The sequence below is a fragment of the Dendrobates tinctorius genome, unplaced genomic scaffold, assembly GCF_039654945.1.
Source record: "Dendrobates tinctorius isolate UK_male_01 unplaced genomic scaffold, ASM3965494v1 ptg000091l, whole genome shotgun sequence".
Classification (NCBI taxonomy): domain Eukaryota; kingdom Metazoa; phylum Chordata; class Amphibia; order Anura; family Dendrobatidae; genus Dendrobates; species Dendrobates tinctorius.
Window position 1 is genome coordinate 2,697,359 of NW_027361759.1, and position 25,189 is coordinate 2,722,547.

Below are 25,189 nucleotides of genomic sequence, written 5' to 3' on the forward strand. Positions count from 1 at the left end.
TGGGATGATTTAGCAAATCCTGCTTTGAGCAGGGGGTTAGACTAGAAGGCCCAGGAGGTCCCTTCCAACTCTACGATTCTATGATTCTATGATTTTCAATGTGGGTGTGTATGTATGTATGTATGTATGTATATCCGGGATTGGCATCCGCACCGTCGCAGCTACAGCCACAAAATTTGGCACAGTCACATGTCTGGACCCCGAGAACGTCATAGGCTATGTTGTGAGATGAAATTTTAACCCCGCTCGTTTCAATTCACCAAACAATTTTGTCCCTATCTACATATCTACATAATGGGGAAAAAGTGAAAGGAAAAGTGTTGGAGGCAAATTGACAGCTGCCAGATGTGAACAAGGGGGACTTAAAGAATGAGAGCGATGGCGCCAAAGAGTATATACCGTACAGTTGCTAAGGTGGGGCCCTGACATGGGATACTCACCACACTCGGGGATATGAACACACACACAAAATGCGCCACACACTACCACGTGTTTCAACACATATACCACCCTCAGCACAGATTTCACCACACATACACCACCTCGCCACATAAAAGTCGAAACACAAAAGTCGCCACTCAAAACTCGCCACGCTGTCCCAGAGCTGTTTAAAAGATGAAAAATGAGCTAGGATTGGTTGCTATCAGCAACAGTTTTCTTTGTAGACAGTTGTGGTAACTGAGGCCTATTATTCTTATCATTTCTATGGTGTTATCATCCTTCTCTAAAGCTGGAAATAACACAATTTATTACCGTGCCAACACAGACCACCCTCTGACACAGACTGCAGGAGAGCCCAGTATCACACAGGATACCATTAGATACACAGCTCAGCAGTCAGTATCACACAGGAGAGGATTAGACACATGGCTCAGCAGTCAGTATCACACAGGATAGGATTAGATACACATCTCAACAGTCAGTATCACACAGGATAGGAATAGATACACAGCTCAGCAGAGAGTATCACACAGGATAGGATTAGATACGCAGCTCAGCACACAGTATCACACAGAATAGGATTAGATACACGGCTCAGCAGTCAGTATCACACAGGATAGGATTAGATGCACGGTTTTTATGTGCATTATAATTAGAGTTGAGCGACTTTAGTCGGATCGGGTTTCATAAAACAAAATTCGTTTCAGATGAAACTGGTCCGACTAGGGCAAAAAAAAGTAGGAGTTTCATCCGAAACCCGACCCCAATGCAAGTCAATGGGAAATAAAAGTCGGCATTGAGCAGATGACATTCATCCACTCAATGCCGACTTTTATTCCCCATTGACTTGCATTGGGGTTGGGTTTTGGACGAAACTCCGACTTTTTTTGCCCTAGTCGGACCAGTTTCATTTGAAACGAATTTTGTTTCATGAAACCCGATCCGACTAAATTCGCTCAACTCTAATTATAATGCACATAAAAACCGTGCATCTAATCCTATCCTGTGTGATACTGACTGCTGAGCCATGTATCTAATCCTATTCTGTGTGATACTGTGTGCTGAGCTGCGTATCTAATCCTATCCTGTGTGATAATCATTATAATTTGTTATAACTAAACACAGTTGGTTACTATGCCCAGGCAATGCCGGGCTCTTCAGCTAGTTGTAAATAAAGACACAGCAAGAATAAAATCTTTTATTGGAAATCAAAACAAAACACGCTTTTCCATTTGTAATAAAGCAAAAATAAAAAAACAAGAATATGCCTCACCACAGTTCAGCTCGGTGAGTTCACCCTATTTTTAGGCTGGGGGAATCAAAATCCATGGCCCTTTACCAGCCTGAGAAAACCAACTCACAGCTGTCTGCTTTTGCAGGGCTGGTTGTCTTTATTTAAATAACTTAAAAAAAAAAGCGTGGGGACCCCTCTATTCTTGATAACCAGACTTTATGAAGCTGATAGTGGAGGGTTGCAGCCCCCAGCTGTGAGTTTCGCCTGGCTGGTTATCAAAAATACAGGGGGACCCACACAGTTTTATTTATTTATAGCGTAGGTGGCGAGTGATGAATAATCTCATCAATCGCCTCCTGCTTTCACTGTTATTAGTGGCAGCAGGTGTAGGCTGATGGGAGTAATAGTCCCATTAGCTGTCATAACTCTCATCATTCTCCCCTGCTCATGCTGATCGCCGACAATGCAGGGGAGAATCATGCGAGCCTGTTATGAACGGCGGAACACGCTAAATAAAAATATAAATAAAGCGTGTTCGTCGCTTGGGGTCCACCGTGCGGTGGATGGAAAAAACGCAGCTAGGTGATGACAGAGCAATATGGCGGTAGTGTGCACAGGGTTTGACGTCACCCGAGTACACAGGGCAATCTCTGTTAACTCACAGAGCTGCAAATACAGAGAGAACCACAATAAGTCTGAGCCTGTAAGTGTCACAGGTACTCAGAGTAACACAATAAGTCTGAGCCTGTTTGTGTCACAGGTACTCAGAGTAACACACGCGGTAATGCGGTCACAGGTGTAGCCCAAGATGGCGGTACTACGTCCGTCTAGACCTGCCGTAGCTATTCGTGTGTCGAGCGTTGCAACCGCGGATGCCCAAATAAGCTGCTACTGCAGCGCGGTGTGGATAGTGCTGCAGAGTGACACTGCTGAACAGCAGGAGCGATGTCTGACGCTAGTAAATGTGCCTGGAGCCATGGCACGCTGGCCCTGATACTGGCTAAATAACTCAATCCCACACACAGTCGTAATATCCAAGGAAAGGGGTTTCAAATGAGTCATTCACCAAAAAATGCATCCATCAACAAGCATACAGCAGCAAGTATGACTATACTAGCACATGGCAGAACAGCCATGCGCACTTTTTATAGCGAACGCGACCTTCCGGAAGTCTCCAGAACCCTGAGCTGGACCAATGGAATCAGGAGCAGGACCTGAGCACCTGACTCCTGAACTCCAATGGGAGATCGTCCCACGAGCATGCTCAGAGGATGGGATGAAGGACTTAGCCTCCGGAGAGAGTTGCTGCAAAGCAATCTCCTTTGCAATCTCTTCTGCAGTGGACAGAGAGCAGGAGACTGCAGCATGTGAGGGACTAGATTCCTGCATAGTCAGGGCAGAAATGTGACTCCTAACATTACCCCCCCTCCTAGGGCCCCCCCCCTCCCTGAACCCTCCGATCCACCAGCTTGCGCCCGACCATGGCACAGGCCTCAGACTCGTCCAAAGGTGAGCCTGATGTCCTGGTGGGTGAAACAGAAAACCGGGACACACGGAAGGTATCAGTGGAGGCCAGGTCGCCAGGTTTCAGGAGGGACACCCGGGAGATAATGGGAGAGGGAGATTCAGGAGAACGCCGCCGTGTATCGTCGGCCGTCGCCACACTCCGTCTGGAAAGGCTATCCTTAGCACATGAGGTGCATGCCCGAATAAATTATTTCACGTCCCGAGCCCTGTGTGGCCACCAATACGATCCAGCCAGAGACTTCGTGGTCTGCATATAGCCACGATGGCCGTCCGCATTGGACGCGTGTGCCCACGTGAGAATCTTAGGCCGAAAGTGAGGAGGAACAAAGGTCTCGCTGACCGACTCACAATCAGACCATTGCGGGGCGCTGTCTTCCTGAGAAGCAGCATGTAGACGGTGACAACCGCACATGGACTCTTGAGCCGGGCGTGTCTCAAAAATGGCGCCAGACACCTCCATGGGCTCTGGGGGTAGAACCTCTGACTCGGGCAGCTCTAGAGGCTCAAAAAAGTTGGGAACCGTAATACCTCTCCATTTGGAGGGAGCATGCTCCATACTGTGCTCCGAAAAACGGAGGTCAATACGAGTGGAGATGGAAATTAACTCCTCCAGAGTAGTAGGGATCTCTCTAGTAGAGAGAGCATCCTTTACATGCTCCGCTAAACCTCTCCAAAAAACAGGTATAAGTGCCTTATCGGACCACTCCAGCTCGGACGCCAGTGTCCGAAAACGGACAGCGTACTGGCTAACCGAGAGAGATCCCTGGGACAAGGCAAGCAACTGAAGAGAGGTATTGTGAGTGACCAGAGGACCGAGGAAGACTTGCTTGATGGCTGTTAGCAAGTGGGCAGCGGTCCGAATCTCAGGGTCACCACGCTCCCATAAAGGCGTAGCCCATTCCAACGCCTTGCCCGACAGTAGGGAAATAATAAATGCCACCTTGGCCCATTCTGTAGGCAATTGCGCAGCCAGCAGCTCCAGGTGGATTGAGCACTGGCTGATGAAACCCCTGCAGGAGGCGCCATCACCAGAGTATTTATCTGGCAACGGGAGGCGGGTAACTGTGGGCGCAAGGGAGGAAATGGACATACACCCTACCGCGTCTGTGAGTGCCTGTACAGCAGCATCTGTGGCTTGCGCAGCTGCAAGAGCCCTCTCAAGAGTGGCCAAGCGACCCTCGAGCTGCCGCACACACTGCAGGAGTTGCTGCTGTTCTGCCATCTCTAGCCAGACCCTGGTGCAAGTATAATGTTATGAACGGTGGAACACGCTAAATAAAAATAAAAATAAAGCATGTTCGCCGCTCGGGGTCCACCGTGCGGTGGATGGAAAAACCGCAGCTAGGTGATGACAGAGCAATATGGCGGTAGTGTGCACAGGGTTTGACGTCACCCGAGTACACAGGGCAATCTCTGTTAACTCACAGAGCTGCAAATACAGAGAGAACCACAATAAGTCTGAGCCTGTTAGTGTCACAGGTACTCAGAGTAACACAATAAGTCTGAGCCTGTTTGAGTCACAGGTACTCAGAGTAACACATGCGGTAATGCGGTCACAGGTGTAGCCCAAGATGGCGGTACTACGCCCGTCTAGACCTACCGTAGCTATTCGTGTGTCGAGCGTCGCAACTATGGATGCCCAAATAAGCTGCTACTGCAGCGCGGCGTGGATAGTGCTGTAGAGTGACACTGCTGAACAGCAGGCGCGATGTCTGACGCTAGCAAGTGTGCCTGGAGCAATAGCGTGCTGGCGCTGATACTGGCTAAATAACTCAATCCCACACACAGTCGTAATATCCAAGGAAAGGGGTTTCAAATGAGTCATTCACCAGAACATGCATCCATCAACAAACACACAGCAGCAAGTATGACTATACTAGCGCATGGCGGAATAGCCATGCGCACTTTTTATAGCGAACGGGACCTTCCGGAAGTCTTCAGAACCCTGAGCTGGACCAATGGAATCAGGAGCAGGACCTGAGCACCTGACTCCTGAACTCCAATGGGAGATCGTCCCACGGGCACGCTCAGAGGATGGGATGAAGGACTTAGCCTCCGGAGAGAGTTGCTGCAAAGCAATCTCCTTTGCAATCTCTTCTGCAGTGGACAGAGAGCAGGAGACTGCAGCATGTGAGGGTCTAGATTCCTGCATAGTCAGGGCAGAAATCTGACTCCTAACAGAGCCATCTTCAGCACCCGGTGCAGGGGAACAGTGCTAACTGTACCGCTGCTTCCGTGGAGCCAGTATGTGTGGTACTGATGTGGTACACGTTTGCCACACGTGTGTAGCAAGGATTACACACATGGACACATAGCCACATGGACACTGATATCTCCGATACTGGTTTTTCGATATTGGAAATATCAGGAAGTGTGAAACCGGCCTTAAGGATAGGGTAAGAAAGTTCCCTTCTTATTGGACTGTCCTGGAATCTCTAGATGGTTGGCAACCCTGCCAGCTATTGAGAAATTATCCCCTATCCTGTAGATACAGTATCATTTTCAAACCTGTAATAACTCCATTTAGTACAGAAGATAAGGAGAGGGTGATAGCAGGAGATATTCTGAAAAATTAGCAGAACTGTGCAATTCTGCTTCACGTATATTACCAGTAGAATAATTGGATTCTAGTAATGAGTTGTGAACTAATGAGGTATGGAAATACATCTTTATGACTTGATTTTCACAGGGTTTAACTTTCACTCTGATTTCTAATTTTAGATGTTCTTGCTTTCACATTTAACTTAAATAAACAGGAAGTGGACCTCTCCAAGCAAGTGACTTTCCATTACAAGGGACAGAACATAACATTATACAGGTTATAAAAAGGAAGTTATTAATTATAGAGACTGCTATGTAGACCAAAATGTTCATCTGCTTGTCAAATGTTAAGGGCAGCTGAGATTATTCACAACCAAGTAACTTAAAATAATTGTGCATTGCAACCTTTGTAGTTTAGGTAGAGGAGCACAATGGATATTTCAACCAGACCCAGTCCAGTTTTTCATGAGAATTGCTGTATTCTTTTGTTCAGTATGGATTTCTGACACAGTGTCAGACTGGGGTATATTGACCCACCATATGTACCTATGCTGAGGCCCCACAGTCAAAATAAATTCACTGTCACCCAATTATACAGTTCCAGAATATTAGTATTAACAAATTATTTGTGAAATTACTCGAGAAAGTGATAAACCCAGACTCTATCAGTCTCAGAATAGTGTACCCTATGCTGCTTTGGGGCTAGGTTCCAATTTTTATACTGGTCGGGCAAGTAGAATATCCTTCTAGTGGACACAGACAGAAGAGTGCCAGAAGAGGGCCTCCTGTCCCGGAAATCCGCTGCCTCGAAGTAACCTTTGACTCTTCAAACCGTACATCCAAGCTCTCGCCACCTCCTGTTACCTCCAACTCAAAAATATTTCCAGAATCCGTCCTTTCCTCAACCCTCACTCTACCAAAATGCTCATGCATGCCCTAATCATCTCCCGCCTCGATAACTGCAACATCCTCCTCTGTGGCCTACCTTCTAACACTCTCGCACCCCTCCAATCCCTCCTTAACTCTGCTGACTGACTAATTAATCTCTTTCCTCGCTACACTCCTTCTTTCCTTCTTTGCAAATCCCTTCACTGGCTCCCAATTTCCAGTTTAAACTACTAACACTGACCTACAAACCATCCATAACCTTTCTCCTCCGTATATTTCCGAACTAATCTCCCAATATCTTCCCTCACGTAATCTCTGGTCCTCCCAAGACCTCCTTCTCTCCTCCATGCTTATTCAATCCTGACCAATCGCCTCCAAGATTTCTCCTGAATTTCCCCCATCCTCTGGAATTCTGTGCCCCAACACATCCGGTTATCCACCACATTTGGATCCTTCAGACGGAACCTAAAAACCCATCTCTTCAAAAAAGCTTACAATCTGTAATGACCATGCTGCCACCTCAACACCAGGGCCGCAATCAGGGCATTACTGCCAAGACTGGCGTATGGGGCCTGATGAAGAGGGGGCCCACATCAGGCCCCCTCTCCTCTGCTCAACAGGCCCTAGCGGCAGGATTCTGCTGGTGCAGTAACTGAACCTGCATCCAAGATGCAGTTCAGCTGAACTCTATTGCCATGTGGGCCCGCACAGCAACAGTTAAAAGCCACCAGCCAATCGGAAGCTGGCAGCTGACATCAGTGCACATGTCACCGGCATATGACGTCATCGTCATTCGCCGTCGAGTGCGCGCTTGAACTGCGTGGAGGGAGCATCGCCGCAGGAGCATGGCAAGGTAAGGAGTAAGTAAGCTTTTTTATTTTTATTGAAAGCGACACAGTGGTGGGATGTGAGACATGGGGGCAAGATGGGAGACATGGGGCAAGATGGGAGACACGGGAGCAGGATGGGAGACACGGAAGCACGATGGGAGACATGGTGGCAGGATGGGAGACACAGTGGCAGGATGGGAGACACGATGGCAGGATAGGAAACACGGTGACAGGATAGGAAACACAGTAGCAGGATAGGATATACAGTGGCAGGATTGGAGACATGGAGGCAGGATGAGAGACAAGGAGGCAGGATGGGAGACACGGGGGCAGGATGGGAGATACGGTGGCATGATGGGAGACACGGTGGCATGATGGGAGACACGGTGGCATGATGAGAGACACGGAGGCATGATGGGAGACACGGTGGCAGGATGCGAGACATGGTGGCAGGATGCGAGACACGGTGGCAAGATGGTAGACATGGTGGCAGGATGGGAGACACGGTGGCAGGATGGGAGACATGGGGGCAGAATGGGAGATACGGTTGCAGGATGGGAGACACATGGACCAGGATGGGAGACACAGGGGGCAGGATGGGAGACACGGGGGCAGGATGGGAGACACAGGGGGCAGGATGGGAGACACAGGGGGCCAGATGCGAAACACAGGGGGAAGGATGGAGACAGATGGGGCAGGAATATGGGGCAGGATGGAGACAGATTTTGCGGTCAGGTAAGGAGAAAGGTTTTTTATTTTTATTGAAAGTGGCAAGCCACAATATGTTTTGATGGCAGGATGGAAACACCCAGGGAAGAATGGAGACATGATGCAGAATGGAGACACAGGAGAGACAGATGGGTCAGGATGGAGACAGATGGGGCAAGATGGAGACAGATGGGGCAGGATCATGGGGCAGGATGGAGACAGATGGGGCAGGATCATGGGGCAGGATGGAGACAGATGAGGCAGGATGGAGACAGATGGTGCCGGATAATAGGGCAGGTTGGAGACAAATAGGGCAGGATGGAGACATATAGTGCAGGATAATGGGCAGGATGGATACAATGGAGACAGATGGGGCAGGATCATGAGACAGATGGAGCAGGATCACGGGACAGATGAGGAAGGATCACGGAGCAGATGGGCTAGGATGGGATATCACATGGGGCAGAATGAATACTCTTGAGGGCAGGATGGGAGAACATACTATTTTGTTTTTTTCCCCATCCTCCACTCCCCGATGCATTCCTCTGTTATATGTGAGTCAATATGCCTGATATTTTCAGTTAACCCTTGTTCATATAGCCTTGTTTGTCAGGTTAGTGTACTGGGTGGGGGAAGTGAACAAACGGAGGGCTGATTCAGGAGATAAGGCAAGGGTGGGGGTCCCGGCATCTTCACCTTCAGAAATATACTGGGGAATAGGGCAAGCTAGGACACCCCCTAGAGATAGGGTCAGGTAGGGAGCCCCTGGACTGGGGTCACAAGACAGCTGAGTCGTGACTTTGGGCCTATGAAAGGTCACGGATTTACATTGAGCAAAATGGTGCATTTGGTGGCACCTGCGGACTAGCATGTAAAGCATTATGCCTATAATATGGCAAAAAAAATTACCTTCATCAAAATGGTGCGTGTTCCAATAGATGCTACTGTGCAAATGCTGCCAGCGCCATTTTACTGCAGTAAAATTTTTTATTCTCTAACAAAATGGCGCCATTGATGCTTGTGCAGTAGCATCTATCAAAACGCAAGAGATGCTAGTGCACAGGCACCGCTGATGACTACAGCATTTTACTGCAGCCAAAGTGGTAGCAATTGGTAGATAGATGTTTATGTCCTGTAAATGCGAGTCAATGGCTGCAACATAATCAGAATCATTCAGAACAACCACTGAGCCGCCCTTATCAGACATTTTTATAACTATATTTTTATTAGACATAAGATTTTTCAAAGCACTACTCTCATCTTTGGTGAGATTTGATTCTTTTGAAGGGCTAAACGTATGTTCTAGGTTGTTCCTTTGTAATAACATCTAGGAACCTATCCATAGCAGTTGTTCTAATATGGACAGGATAAAAAGTTGGGTTTTTAGTGTTGAAACCTGCTATTCTGTTGGACAAAGATGCATCTTGTGTGGATGGAGGGTTTAATTCTCTCAGATTAATAAGCGCCTGTTGTTCACAAAAATCAAGGTTTTTAAATTCATTAGCCATGATTTCAGGAGAGCCAGTACTACTTGATTCTTCAGTTTAAAATGTTTTTTCACAGTCAAGTCCTGAATGAATTTGTTAATATCTTTGACGGTGTTGAAAACATACAGTTTGTTGTTGAATGGAGCAAAATTCATCCCTTTAGATAAAAGGTTATATTCTGAAGGAGACAAATCATATGAAGACAGATTGAGGACATTCAAGGTCATTTTCTCTGGCTCCATAACTGTACAATGGCGGATTTGCGCGAGTGGTGTTTGCGACCTTTTCTTCTGTACCGTTTTTTGTCAGTTGGGGATTTTTAAAGTAAGCCAGCTGTGTGACAACAGAAGAAATTTCTCTACTGTCCTCATCTACATAAACATCAGAAACTGCAGTATCTGGAGAAGAAGAAGTAACAGATGAAGATTTGGGGTGTGTGGCATTTTCTCCCATCTACCCCTTTCATATACCTGATCTTTTTCGTAGTCCATAATTAAACTTTCTTTTTTTATAGGAAACAATCTGATTCTCCAAATCGGCAATCTTGCCTTTTATTTCTTTATTAAGTGAATCAAGTTTTTCAGCAGGTACCGCAGTTTTAATTAAATCTGTTTGTATAGAAATCTCATTTTGAACTTTTGTAAGTTCAACATCTTCATAATGGACAATTAGTTGGATCAGTTTTGCAGAACAGTTAGACAAAATTGTGTTCCATTCCTGGACAAATCCACTGGAGCATACTGTGGTGGGGATTTTTTTTTAATACATACCGTATATACTCGAGTATAAGCCGACCCGAGTATAAGCCGAGGCCCCTAATTTTGCCACAAAAAACTGGGAAAACTTATTGACTCGAGTATAAGCCGAGGGTGGTGCTGCACAAAGGTTAATAGTGGTCCCAAAAGATGCTCCATAGATAAATACCCCCCATAAAATGCTGCACAAGGGTAAATGGTGGTCCAAAAAGAAGCTCAATAGAAAAATACCCCTATAAAATGCTGCACAAGGGTTAATGGTGGCCCAAGAAGATGCTCCATAGATAAATACCCCCCATAAAATGCTGCACAAGAGTTAATGGTGGTTCAAAAAGATTCTCCATCGATAAATACCCCCATAAAATGCTGCACAAGGGTTAATGGTGGTCCAAAAAGATGCTCCATAGATAAATACCCCCCATAAAATGCTGCACAAGGGTTAATGGTGGCCCAAGAAGATGCTCCATAGATAAATACCCCCCATGTATTGCTGCTGCCGCTGCTGTTGCAATTAAAATAAAAAAATTACATACTCACCTCTCGTCGCTGGGGGCCAAGTGCCGGTGTCCTGAGCAGGCGGAGACACTGGTGCAGAATAGCATAGCAGCACGTTCCTGTCTGGAATTACATGTGCTGTTTTCCATGATGAAATTTGGAAAAAATTTTAAAAAATCCAATTTATGCAACAACACACCCCTGTATTATGAAAAAATAGCAGACTAAGTGGTCCGTCAAGATATTAAATGCAATGTTGTGTATGGGGAGCACGAAAAAACAGTAGTAGCAATGAATAATAAAAAAAAAAATTCTGCTCACCCCTGAGATGCTGTTCCATCCGGGAGGAACATGGCGTCCCCGCCGCTGCACAGCACTGAAGTTGATTGAGGAAAATAGAGTTGGAACCAGCTCAACACACTGGAAAAATTAAAAATTCACAGTCTTTATTGGAAATCCTTTAAAATTGAAAGTAATGAAAAAATGGGCATCTCAGACAACAGAAACTCATGATCTCCAAGTTTGCATATTAATCATTCCAACAAACCCAGTTCTCAAACATGGCTGTCTCTCATAGTCTATTAAAAGTGTGGCTAATTAGGCTGGAGTCACACTACCGTAGAATACGGACGAGTGCTAGGCGATAAAAAAATCGCATAGCACTCATCCCAATATTAATCTATGTGGCAGCTTGCACCATCCGTTTTTTTCTCGCACGTTTTATATGTGTGAGAGAAATCGCAGCATGCTGCGATAGTTCACGTATTTCAGCCAAGACTTACCAATGAAAGTCTATGGGTGCGTGAAAAAAACAGATTACACACGGACCATGCGTGTGAATTGCGGGCATTGGCCAGGTGACAGGAAATTGCCTCAGCCATTATTCAGGAAGCTTTGGCATGCTAATTAGCCTGGGATGTTCTAGAACAAGCCACCATCACTCCTCCACGGCGTACAGCAAGAAGGCCAGGCAAATTAATGTAGAGCTAGCTACTGATCGTTTTGGTGCAGGATAGGCCAGAATATTTGGGATGTACGTGATGCACATTATGCCGACTGTGCTCGCAAAGACGACTCATGGAAACGTATCTGCTAGCAAATCTTTCCTAATTAAGAAGAAAGTACACCTGAGGTGCAGAATGAAATGAGTAAGTACTATCCTAAACATAAAAACAAATGCTTTGTTTAAAATAATGATAAAAATTTGCCTAACATCATCATATGTGATGTTATGCTTGCTATCCTGCCTGTTTGCCAATTTCCACTTGTCAAGTAGCATGCCACATTAGACTGTAACCTACATTTGCCTTTGCTTCCACTGTGATCCTAATGACAAACATTTGTTGGGTTACTTTGCAGTGTGTGATCTCACTAGATGATAGCAGAGCTGCCGTGACCAGTTCCACAGAGAGCATCAGAATTGGGCCTGGAGTGGGACAGAGGGCCACAAAAAGTGCAAATACATTTACCACAACCGCTTACATTTTCTCGCTCAAGTTCTGGATCGCCGTCCATAAGTGCATGATTCAACACACCACACATTTGCCATTTGGCCTTAGGTTATGCTAGTAATTCTTTTTTATAATTTTGCTGAAATACAGAACCAAATCTAACATAACTGAGCGGGAGACTCGGAGGTCCACGTCGACCCAGTTGGTAAAGGGGAAGAAGAGGCTGGACCATCTTCCCAACAAGCAACAAGTCACCAACCACCACCACCAGCATGGCCTTCTGCAGGACAGGAGGCCACTCAAGAAGAGCAGGACCGTGGTTAAAGTAGCAGCCCAACACTCCTGCAGTAGTCTCACACCGTGGCCGCCGCAGGAGGAAGCTTGCCACCACTGGGATCAAACGGCAAGTGGATACTGGGGTATTGAGCTACCTATCCCGCACTGCCAATGATGATGGGGAAGAGGCCTATGCCCGGAGCCTGGCTCCCAATCTCTGCACAATCCCCCGAGAAGTGAGGCTGCGTGCCAGAGGTGCTCTCCAAATAGTCATAGATGCATACACCCTACCCAATAACCCCACTCCGATCTTGGCTTACCTATAAAGATGGCAACTTCCACGCCAAAACCATCTACAAATGCCTGGGCTAACAGAGGATAACACTAGATCTGAGAGTGAACCGCCTCCCACACGTAGTCCATCACCCCAAATACCTGAAGGCCTAATCCAACACCGGCCACAACTTGACCATCTTATGGCTCCAGCTGCACCTCACCAGTATGGCCACTTGACCCCACCCAGTGTAGGAGAGTGGGCACAACATGGGTATGGTCGACATGGGCATTCTGGGGGGAATCCACAAATGGGCCCTGGCAATACCAAAGTGCTCAGAACCACAATGGTCCACACCATGTAAATTCCATACTCCATCATGCAGCCTCAGCCACCACTCAGCCTCATGGTAAATATACATTAATTTGTGATGTTGTTTATATATATACAGTATATATATATATATATATAAATAATAATAATCTTTATTTTTATATAGCGCTAACATATTCCGCAGCGCTTTACAGTTTTGCACACATTTTCATCACTGTCCCCGATGGGGCTCACAATCTAAATTCCCTATCAGTATGTCTTTGGAGTGTGGGAGGAAACCGGAGTGCCCGGAGGAAACCCACGCAAACACGGGGAGAACATACAAACTCCTTGCAGATGTTGTCCTAGGTGGGATTCGAACCCAGGACTCCAGCGCTGCAAGGCTGCAGCGCTAACCACTGAGCCCTGTAGTAAGGGGTTGGACCCCCTTTTGCCTTCAGAACTGCCTCAATTCTTCGTGGCAGAGATTCAACAAGGTGCTGGAAGCATTCCTCAGAGATTTTGGACCATATTGACATGATGGCATCACACAGTTGGCGCAGATTTGTCGGCTGCACATCCCTGATGCGAATCTCCCGTTCCACCACATCCCAAAGATGCTCTATTGGATTGAGATCTGGTGACTGAGGAGGCCATTTGAGTACAGTAAACTCATTGTCATGTTCAAGAAACCAATCTGAGATGATTTGAGCTTTATGACATGGCGCATTATCCTGCTGAAAGTAGCCATCAGATGTTGGGTACATTGTGGTCATAAAGGGATGGACATGGTCAGCAACAATACTCAGGTAGGCTGTGGCGTTGCAACGATGCTCAATTGGTACCAAGGGGCCCAAAGAGTGCCCAGAAAAAATTCCCCACACCATGACACCACCACCACCAGCCTGAACCGTTGATACAAGGCAGGATGGATCCATGCTTTCATGTTGATTACGCCAAATTCTGACCCTACCATCCGAATGTCGCAGCAGAAATCGAGACTCATCAGACCAGGCAACGTTTTTCCAATCTTCTACTGTCCAATTTCGATGAGCTTGTGCAAATTGTAGCCTCAGTTTCCTGTTCTTAGCTGAGAGGAGTGGTACCCAGTGTGGTCTTCTGCTGCTGTAGCCCATCTGCCTCAAAGTTCGACGCACTGTGCGTTCAGAGATGCTCTTCTGCCTACCTTGGTTGTAACGGGTGGCAATTTGAGTCACTGTTGCCTTTCTATCAGCTCGAACCAGTCTGCCCATTCTCCTCTGACCTCTGGCATCAACATGGCATTTCCGGCCACAGAACTGCCGCTCACTGGATTTTTTTTCTTTTTCGGACCATTCTCTGTAAACCCTAGAGATGGTTGTGCGTGAAAATCCCAGTAGATCAGCAGTTTCTGAAATTCTCAGACCAGCCCTTCTGGCACCAACAATCATGCCACGTTCAAAGGCACTCAAATCACCTTTCTTCCCCATACTGATGCTCGGTTTGAACTGCAGGAGATTGTCTTGACCATGTCTACATGCCTAAATGCACTGAGTTGCCGCCATGTGATTGGCTGATTAGAAATTAAGTCTTAACACACAGTTGGACAGGTGTACCTAATAAAGTGGCCAGTGAGTGTATATACACACTGTATATATACGAGTATATATATATATTTTATTTTTTTTGTGTTTATTTGTTTAGTAATAATATTTTTGGATGTCCAACTTGTTTGAGGGCCGGAAATACTGTCCATTAATGCCATATGACGTTAATATGGTTTGTTTTTGAAACTACATTATGTCAGTAAGTAGATTTAATTCAATGTGTGTGTTTGTTTGTTTTCACTATATAGATCATGTTTTTAGGTTAATTTTGTGTACTTATGAAGCAAAATACATCATACATTTTAAAATTAAACTTCATTTTATTGATCACACATAGCAACTCAAAATTATAACAAAGACACTGCATTCTCTTGCCACGGTGTGTATCCCTCCGGTGAAACAAAATAATTTGTAAACACATCACGCACTTTAAGTCCAGACGTCGGATGATGTACAGGTGGAGTAGCCCTCACATTATTAACATCTGCCACATCATCAACATCATTTGCACTACAGTCATGTATTCTGGTAAAGTTGTGAAGGATTACACATGCTTTGAGAACCTCATTAACATTTCCTTCACAAAGTTGAATAGCAGACTGCAGAACACTCCATTTGGCAGTGAGAATGCCAAAGGCACACTCCACCAGGCGTCAGGCACAGGATGGGCGGAAATTAAGAATTCTGCGCCGGTGGTCCAGGGTTCTACGTGGATAGGGCCTCAAGAGGTTCCTGGTTAATTGAAAAGCCTCATCACCAACCATCACACAAGGCACTGGTTCAAGATTAGACTCTGGTAGCTGTCGTGGGGGTGGGAGGTCCACCTGATTATTTTGCATACGCCGACCCAAAATGGAAGAATTGTACACTCTGGAGTCTCCTCTTCTTCCATAGGCCCCAATATCTACAATTCGAAACATGTATGCGCTGTCGACCAGGGCCAACAGCACTACAGAAAAATATTCTTTGTAATTATAATATTGGGGGTCAGAGTTGGGCAGCTTACGTACATGGATGTGCTTCCCATCCAGTGCTCCAATACAGTTAGGAAACTGGCACATTTGAGCTCAGGCATGACCAATTGATGAAGTCGAGACCAAATTTTGGAGCACGTAGACTGGACAATGCCTGAGATGGTGGTTTTGCATATTAAGTACTCAAGATGTAGTGCCGCATAGGACAGGCCAGGTGACCGCTCTCTGATGGGCCCCTGCTGTACAATATAAGCCATTTCTGGGCCCTCAGCCTGCAATTTTGGACAAACACATCACTACTGGGCTAAGGCAACAATTTATGGGCAGGTAGAGCTGATAATGGCACCTGCAAGGCCAATGGGAGGAGGGACCCATCAGAGGGCGGTCACCTTGTCTTGTTTGATGGGCTTACATGAATTGGCCAATTTGTGCACTTAGAACCTTCATTTTTCATCTATTACTGTAAGTTTAATCTAAATTGAATGCTTTTAATGTTTTTCTGTGTTTTCACATGGCTTAGATTCATGCACATGTGCTGCTGTGTTCTTTTTTTTCTATGTTATGCAGCTTTCGTAGCTTGCATGTGTTCACATTAGGAGGTGCTGATCTTTTTTTTGCATTCATATATATATATAAATATATACACTCACTGGCCACTTTATTAGGTACACCATGCTAGTAAGGGGTTGGACCCCCTTTTGCCTTCAGAACTGCCTCAATTCTTCGTGGCAGAGATTCAACAAGGTGCTGGAAGCATTCCTCAGAGATTTTGGACCATATTGACATGATGGCATCACACAGTTGGCGCAGATTTGTCGGCTGCACATCCCTGATGCGAATCTCCCGTTCCACCACATCCCAAAGATGCTCTATTGGATTGAGATCTGGTGACTGAGGAGGCCATTTGAGTACAGTAAACTCATTGTCATGTTCAAGAAACCAATCTGAGATGATTCGAGCTTTAGGACATGGCGCATTATCCTGCTGAAAGTAGCCATCAGATGTTGGGTACATTGTGGTCATAAAGGGATGGACATGGTCAGCAACAATACTCAGGTAGGCTGTGGCGTTGCAACGATGCTCAATTGGTACCAAGGGGCCCAAAGAGTGCCCAGAAAAAATTCCCCACACCATGACACCACCACCACCAGCCTGAACCGTTGATACAAGGCAGGATGGATCCATGCTTTCATGTTGTTTACGCCAAATTCTGACCCTACCATCCGAATGTCGCAGCAGAAATCGAGACTCATCAGACCAGGCAACGTTTTTCCAATCTTCTACTGTCCAATTTCGATGAGCTTGTGCAAATTGTAGCCTCAGTTTCCTGTTCTTAGCTGAGAGGAGTGGTACCCAGTGTGGTCTTCTGCTGCTGTAGCCCATCTGCCTCAAAGTTCGACGCACTGTGCGTTCAGAGATGCTCTTCTGGCCACCTTGGTTGTAACGGGTGGCAATTTGAGTCACTGTTGCCTTTCTATCAGCTCGAACCAGTCTGCCCATTCTCCTCTGACCTCTGGCATCAACATGGCATTTCCGGCCACAGAACTGCCGCTCCCTGGATTTTTTTTCTTTTTCGGACCATTCTCTGTAAACCCTAGAGATGGTTGTGCGTGAAAATCCCAGTAGATCAGCAGTTTCTGAAATTCTCAGACCAGCCCTTCTGGCACCAACAATCATGCCACGTTCAAAGGCACTCAAATCACCTTTCTTCCCCATACTGATGCTCGGTTTGAACTGCAGGAGATTGTCTTGACCATGTCTACATGCCTAAATGCACTGAGTTGCCGCCATGTGATTGGCTGATTAGAAATTAAGTCTTAACACACAGTTGGACAGGTGTACCTAATAAAGTGGCCAGTGAGTGTATATATACACAAAGCTCTGGAAAAAAATTAAGAGACCACCACATCAAAACCCTGTCATGGTCAGCCCATTCTCCAGATCTGAACCCCATTGGAAATCTCTGAAATGAAATCAAGAGGATGATGCATAGTCACAAACCATCAAACAATTCTGCTTACATTTTTGAGCCAGAAGCAGTATGAAAGACTGGTGGAAAGCATGCCAAGACGCATGAAAGTTGTTTTTAAAAATCACAGTTATTCCACAAAATATTGATTTCAGAACTGAGTTAAAACATTACTATTGTTGTTTCTAAATGATTATGAACTTGTTTTCTTTGTATCATTTGAGGTCTGAAAGCACTGTTTGTTTGTTTTTTAAATTTTGACCATTTTTCTTTGTCGGAAAAAAAATGCAAAATGTATTGCTTGGAAATTCAGAGACATGATGATCCTAGGATAGGAAACCTGGTGGAGTGTGCGGTGCTGGAGTTGTTCTGGAGATCTTGTGGTCCACGTGGAGCTGTAGGGCTACAGGATTCGACAGAGCTGGGAGTAGTGTGGAGACTGCGACCAGCTGGGACCGGTGTCTTTTTGTCCTCGTGGTGCTCCGTGCCTGGTTTCAGCTGGGAGAGAGTGAAGCTGCTGGCTGCCTGCCAACTTTCCTACAACTTGTACCCATTTCCAGCATGCAGATGATCCCGGGAAAGGAAAGCTGGTGGAGTGTGCAGTGCTGGAGATGTTCTGGAGATCTTGTGGTCCAGGTGGAGCTGAAGGGGTGAGCGGGGCAGGTTTGGACTGACTGTTGGCGTGTCCCCTGATGTCCCTGTCTTGTTGCACCCATGCCCTCCCCCCCAGCAGTGCTGGGAGCATCCTTTATGGAAAGTTGTACATTTAACTCTGCTAAGCTGTGACTGTTCAGACTTTATAGCTACAAGCTGAGTGTAATCATGGCCACTGCACTCTGTAAACCTACTCTTATGATTTCAAGGGACGATTTATTATTCTGGAATCATCCGCAATTTCTCATGGACTCCCCTTCTTGGAGCATGATTGCTAATTCAACAATTGAGTACATAAATTCCATTACTTCTGTGAAACCTGTGGAGGTGTACTGCAAGAGAGGTAGGAGAGGAGGCATCCTGGCACGCCTTCGGAGGAGAGGGTTCAGAACAGCTCTTCCTTCACTCCACTTGGCTAATGTCCGTTCCTTATCTAACAAAATGGAGGATCTGAGCTTACTTTTTAACATGAGATCTGATATGGCCAATTCAGCTGCTCTTTGTTTTACTGAGACCTGGTTGAATGAGACCATCCCTGATTGTAGTCTGGATCTACCTGGTTTTGTTATCTACAGAGCTGACCGTGATTGTGTAGCTTCAGGTAAACAAAGGGGGGGGTGGGGTATGTCTCTACATCAACACTAGCTGGTGCTGTGATGTTAACATACTGGGAAAAGGTTGCTCTCCAGATCTAGAGTACCTTGCACTCAATTGTAGACCATTTTACTCTCCAAGAGAGTTTTCATCTATGGTTCTGGTTGCAGTATATATTCCCCCTCAAGCATCTAACAGCTGCTATTGGTGAATTAGCTTGCAAAATATCAGAATGGGAGAAAGGATCTCCAGAAGCATTTGTGATCGTAATGGGGGACTTTAACAAAGGAAAACTCAACCTGGATCTCCCCAAATTTACTCAACATATAAACTGCTTCACGAGAGAGAACAATACGCTTGATCACTGCTATACAGTCATAAAAGGGGCCTACAGGGCAGTGAGGAGAGCAGCAGTGGGCTTTTCAGATCATTGTCTAATTCATTTAATTCCAGCCTACAGGCAAAGGTTGAAAACATCCAAACCTACAGTTTATACAAAGAAGACATGGTCTGAGGAGGCAAAATTGCAACTACAAGCATGCTTTGAATGCACGGACTGGGAGGTATTCCAGGAAACATGCTCGGGTCTGGATGAATGGGTTGATGCAGTGTCCTCATATATCCGTTTTTGTGAAGACACGTTTATTCCATCCAAATCTGTCCACTTTCGGGGAAACAACAAGCCGTGGTTTACAAATAAAGTCAGGTTGATCCATAAGAGAAAAGAGGAGGCTTATAAAGCAGGCGATATTACTGAATTCAAGAAACTTAGGAACTCGCTATCTAAAGACATCAAGTTAGCCAAACACGAGTATGCAAAGATTCTGGAGGAAAGGTTCTCATCAAAAGATACTAGATCTGCATGGAGAGGATTAAGAGAGGTCACCAATTATAAAAGCCACCCCACTATAGTGAACCCCAGCAGAAGTCTGGCAGCAGAGTTAAATGAATTCTACTGCAGATTTGAGGCAAGCTCTACACACAGTGGCTATTCATCTCTAAGCTCCTCAGTCTGTTCATATAAAGATCATTCATTGTGCAACACCCAAGTAGTGATCTCCGAGGCAGAGGTGATACGCATCCTAAAGGGACTTAAGGTCAAAAAGGCACCTGGCCCTGATGGTGTATCTCCAATGTGTCTGAAAGTATGTGCTACCCAGCTTGCCCCTATACTGACAAATATATACAATGTGTCACTGAAAGAGTACGTTGTACCTCAGTGTTGGAAAAATTCCACAATTATCCCTGTCCCCAAGAAAGTGGGATCCTCTGAGTTGAACGACTATAGACCAGTAGCACTCGCATCTGTAGCTATGAAAGTCTTCGAAAGAATTATGATGTCCCACCTGATAAAATTCACGCAGAAGCTATGGGACCCGCTTCAGTTTGCCTATAAGGAGAATCGTTCGGCAAACGACACTGTCAATCTGGCACTGAAGTACATTTTGGATCATACAGATGAACTGCACTCATATGTCCGGATTCTTTTCATGGACTTTAGCTCAGCGTTCAATACCATTGATCCAAATTTACTTCATAAGAAAATGGTAGCTCTTGGAGTCCCTCTCAACTTATGCTTGTGGATTTATAACTTCCTGACAGCCAGAATACAGAGTGTAAAAGTTGGACCATTCACTTCGGACACCTTGGTCACAAACATCGGGGCACCCCAGGGGTGTGTTTTGTCGCCGTTACTGTTTTCTCTCTATACGAATGATTGCATCTCTTCAGCAGACTCAGTAAAAATCTTGAAATTTGCCGATGATATGACACTGATTGGTCTCATCAGGGGAAATGCTGAAGACTTGTATCGGAGTGAGGTGGAAAGAATATGTGACTGGTGTAAAGCCAATAATCTTGTACTCAACACTAGAGATGAGCGACTTTTGTTTTTTTAGGGTCGAGTTTCGTTTCGTGAAACCAGACTTTTCCAAAAGTCGGGTCGAGCAAGATCGGCCGATTATAGGGAAAAGTCGGGGTCGTCCCGAAACACGAAACCCAATGTAAGTCAATGGGGAATAAAAGTCAGCAGTGAGAGGAGGACAGGAAACACACCTACAGTGCTCATTTGAATGCCAAAAGCATCAATTCTTCTTACTTAAGCTTGTCAACCTTAATTAACTTCATAATACAAGTTACGCACTGAAAAATGGGGGTTATTTGGCTAAAGTTGTGGGGGGTAGGGCTTGCTCCAGGTTTTCATGTGCCCTGGGCGAAAGAGCGCCCCTTTAACACATACCACAACTCATCATGCTCCGATACGGCAGAGAAATAGCGGTATAGTACAATGAAAAATACTTCACTTTTTACATCTCATGACGAGGCCCATCTATTTCTCCATACAGAATCATTGGTCCCATATAATGTTTGAAACAGTATATGATGAGCTCCACATAATGCTACAGTATATGTTGGTCCCCATGGATGAAGCTCCACTGTCTTATGGGCCCAAATAATGCTCCAAACATAATGGGCCCCATTTCTAATGCTCTAGTGTATAATGGGCCCTGTAAATGCTGCTCCAGTGTCTGATGTCCACCTTTGGAATGTTCCAGTGTATGGTGGGCCCCATCTATCATTCTCCAGAATATAGTGCTCCCCAAAAATTGCTGTCCCAACATTGAAAACAATCAAATAAGTCTCCTCGCTAGGGAATCCCTGTACTAGTCTGGACTCCTCGTCGTCCCCATCTTCCATCTCACTGCACAGTATTTCAACCTTGCAAGTGCTGTGATCCTGAGCAAGCAGGGGGGGCCCACTCGTTGGCAACGGCACTGGCACAGGGCCCCTGATAGTACGGTGGTGTGTCTGATGGCGGGTGGGCCGAAAATGCACTTTCATCTGCAGCTTCCTCTTTGTCACCGTGTAAGATGGAACTGTATATGGGAAGGGTAACATGAGTTTCATCAGGGTCAGATTCAGGCCGTGCAGCGTGCGAGGGGAATGTAGTGGTCTGGGTCAATGTACCAGCAGATTCATCGAGCAGTGGCTGGGCATCAGTGCACTTGTGTCGCCCCCAGGAGTACGGTCGCCACAGTGGCATTACCTTCCTCCTAGGGAGTGTGATGTCATGCTTGGGAGCAAAAAAGGATCTCTCTAGCAGGTTAACTGATTGGGCGGCGACTCATGACCCTCCAAACAGCGTTCATGAAGGCAAAGTGTTTGTTTTACGTGGGCAGTATGGTTGCAAAGCTGAACCTTAAAGGAATGTCCAGAAGGGCACCACCAGGAGTGGAGCCTACGGTTAAATTCGACTCCACCTGGGAAACCTTAACCATGCCAGCTACAGAACAGATGCACACATTGCAAGCTTAATTCCGTTAACGAACGAGACTCCATCATGCCCCGCGGTCCGAGTCCGGCTTACTAGAGGGACACGTGAGGCTCTGGCACATGAGATTGGCCAATAACTGGTGTGTCATGCCCTTACATGTCCGTGGCTGCATGTGCGCTACACTGAAAAGGCCAGCGTTTGTCGCTTACAGGAGCAGATAACCCGCTGAACAACGTTAGTGATGGGGATCACTGATTACAATTATTACCCGCGAACGATGATTTCCCAGTAAGTGCAGGTCAACCGCAGTTCCGGAATTAGGCCTAACCGTCATTCCTGAAAAAATGAAAAACTTACGTGTGCAAACCACAGGTGCTGTAGCTTGCTTAACAGCTCGCCAGCCATTCTCACGCCCAGTATGGATTACACGTGATTGCACAAAGGTGAGAAAGGGTACCGTATCCCCGGATAACATGTATAGATAGCGTACACATTCAAAAGATATGTCTATACATCAGGAGGCAGGCTCAGATGGTGTTAGGCCCAGTATGGCTTGCACGTGATTGCACAAAGGTGAGAAAGGATACCGTATCCCCGGATAACATGTATGTATAGCGTACACATTCAAAAGATATGTCTATACATCAGGAGGCAGGCTCAGACGGTGTTAGGCCCAGTATGGCTTGCACGTGATTGCACAAAGGTGAGAAAGGGTACCGTATCCCCGGATAACATGTATGGATAGCGTACACATTCAAAAGATATGTCTATACATCAGGAGGCAGGCTCAGACGGTGTTAGGCCCAGTATGGCTTGCACAAAGGTGAGAAAGGGTACCGTATCCCCGGATAACATGTATGGATAGCGTACACATTCAAAAGATATGTCTATACATCAGGAGGCAGGCTCAGACGGTGTTAGGCCCAGTATGGCTTGCACGTGATTGCACAAAGGTGAGAAAGGGTACCGTATCCCCGGAAAACATGTATGGATAGCGTACACATTCAAAATATATGTATATACATCAGGAGGCAGGCTCAGACGGTGTCAGGCACAGTATGGATTTGACGGCCCAGACTACACAGCGGAGGAGTAGGGAGAGGTAAAGATTGCAAATGCTGGGGCCCTGCCCAAGCAAGGGGGGGCCCACTCGTGGGCGTCGGTACTGGCACTGGGCCCCTCATAGTACGGCGGTGTGTCTGACGGCAGGTGTGCACCACCACCGTCAGAGACACTTGATTGCACTATGAGGGACCCTGTGCCAGTGCCTGCGCCCAAGAGTCGGCCTACCCACCTGTCCAGGGCAACGGCACTCGCACGGTGTCGTGCGCTAGGTGGTGACCCCGGCCATGGAGGGGGGGAGGCAGCACAGTTAGGGAGTTTTAGAAAGTGGCATATGTTGATGTTGGACATTCAGCTGATGCAAAAGGTGAAATAGGTCAAGTCCCAGGAAGAGATGGACCAAAGCACGCCATTTTTCTGTCACCCTATGTGTCATCAGGGGAAGGTGGGACAAAATCCTTGGAAACCTATGCATGGTTCATTTTAATGAAGGTTAGATCATCCACATTTTGGGTTGACAGACGGGTCCTTTTTTCTGTCAGGATTGATCCAGCTGCACTGAAGACTCTTTCCGATAGCACACTTGCAGCTGGGCAAGCGAGCTTCTGTAAGGCATATTGTGCCAATTCAGGCCCGGTGTCCAGTTTAGCGGCCCAATAGTCAAAGGGGAATGACCTGTGTGGGAGAACATCGATATGGGAGGAAAAGTAGTTTGTAACCATAGTTGACAACTGCTGTCTCCTGTCACTTTCCATCGATGCTGTATTACCTGTTGTGTGAGCGGTACTTGAAAAATCAGTCCACAACATTGTCATGAAACCCCTGTCTCCAACGCCACTTCTGCTGTGTGCACCATGAACACCTCTGCCAAGCTGCCCCCGGCCCGTAGGGGTCGTGTGAGAACAATCACCGCTGCTGTGTGCTGGGAATGCCTCAAGCAACAGATTTACCAGAGTTGCTTGTTTATTAGCCAATATTAGGTCAAGGTTCTCCTGTGGCATGATGTTTTGTAATTTGCCTTTATAGCGTGGATCCAGGATGCTGGCCAACCAGTAGTCGTCATCGTTCATCATTTTGGCAATGCGGGGGTCCCTTTTTAGGATCCGCAAGGCATAATCTGACATGTGGGCCAATGTTTCCGGTGTCAATGATGCACTGCGAGTGCTGGTTGGAGGAGCACTATCTGGCAAATCCACATCCCTCCAGTCACGCACAAACCCTGTACCAGACCTTGCCACGCCAACATTTTCACTTGCCCCACGAGATGCATCCTCCTCCCCTAAGTAATCATCCCCATCATCATCCTCCTCCTCCTCTTCTTCCTCCAACTCGTCCAGGAGAGGTCCCTGAGCAGACAATGGCTGAATGTCATCAAGGATTCCCTCCACCTCTTCCTCCTCATCAACATTGGCTGCAGACGCCTGCTCCTTAAGGTGCGTCAAAGTTTGCATGAGCAGACGCATAAGTGGGATGCTCATGCTTAGGATGGCGTCGTCTGCGCTTACCAGCCGTGTGCATTCCTCAAAACACTGAAGGACTTTACAGAGGTCTTTCAGCTTCGACCACTGCACACCTGTCAACTCCATGTCTGCTCTCAAAGTGCCTGGCCGTGTATCCTCCCACAAATGCATTATGGCCTGCCTCTGCTCGCACAGCCGCTCCACCATGTGCAGGGTGGAGTTCCACCTTGTTGCAATGTCGATAATGAGGCGGTGGTTGGGAAGGTGGAGCAATCGCTGCAGCTTCTGCATACGAACGGAGTGTACAGGCGACCGGCGGATGTGCGCGCACAGTCTTCGCACCTTCTGGAGCAGGGCTGTTAACTCCGGATAATTTTTGAGGAAGCACTGCACCACC

The 25,189-nt window shown here is 46.5% G+C and overlaps 1 long non-coding RNA gene across 1 annotated transcript in view; it reads right to left on the reverse strand.

The window, feature by feature from the left end:
* Positions 1 to 25,189, reverse strand: part of LOC141098439 (uncharacterized) — a 124,947-nt gene that overhangs the window by 93,005 nt on the left and 6,753 nt on the right. Inside the window, exon 2 of the long non-coding RNA XR_012234230.1 lies at positions 11,228 to 11,326. This is a non-coding gene — a long non-coding RNA (uncharacterized lncRNA). The remainder of the gene's footprint in view (positions 1 to 11,227; positions 11,327 to 25,189) is intronic.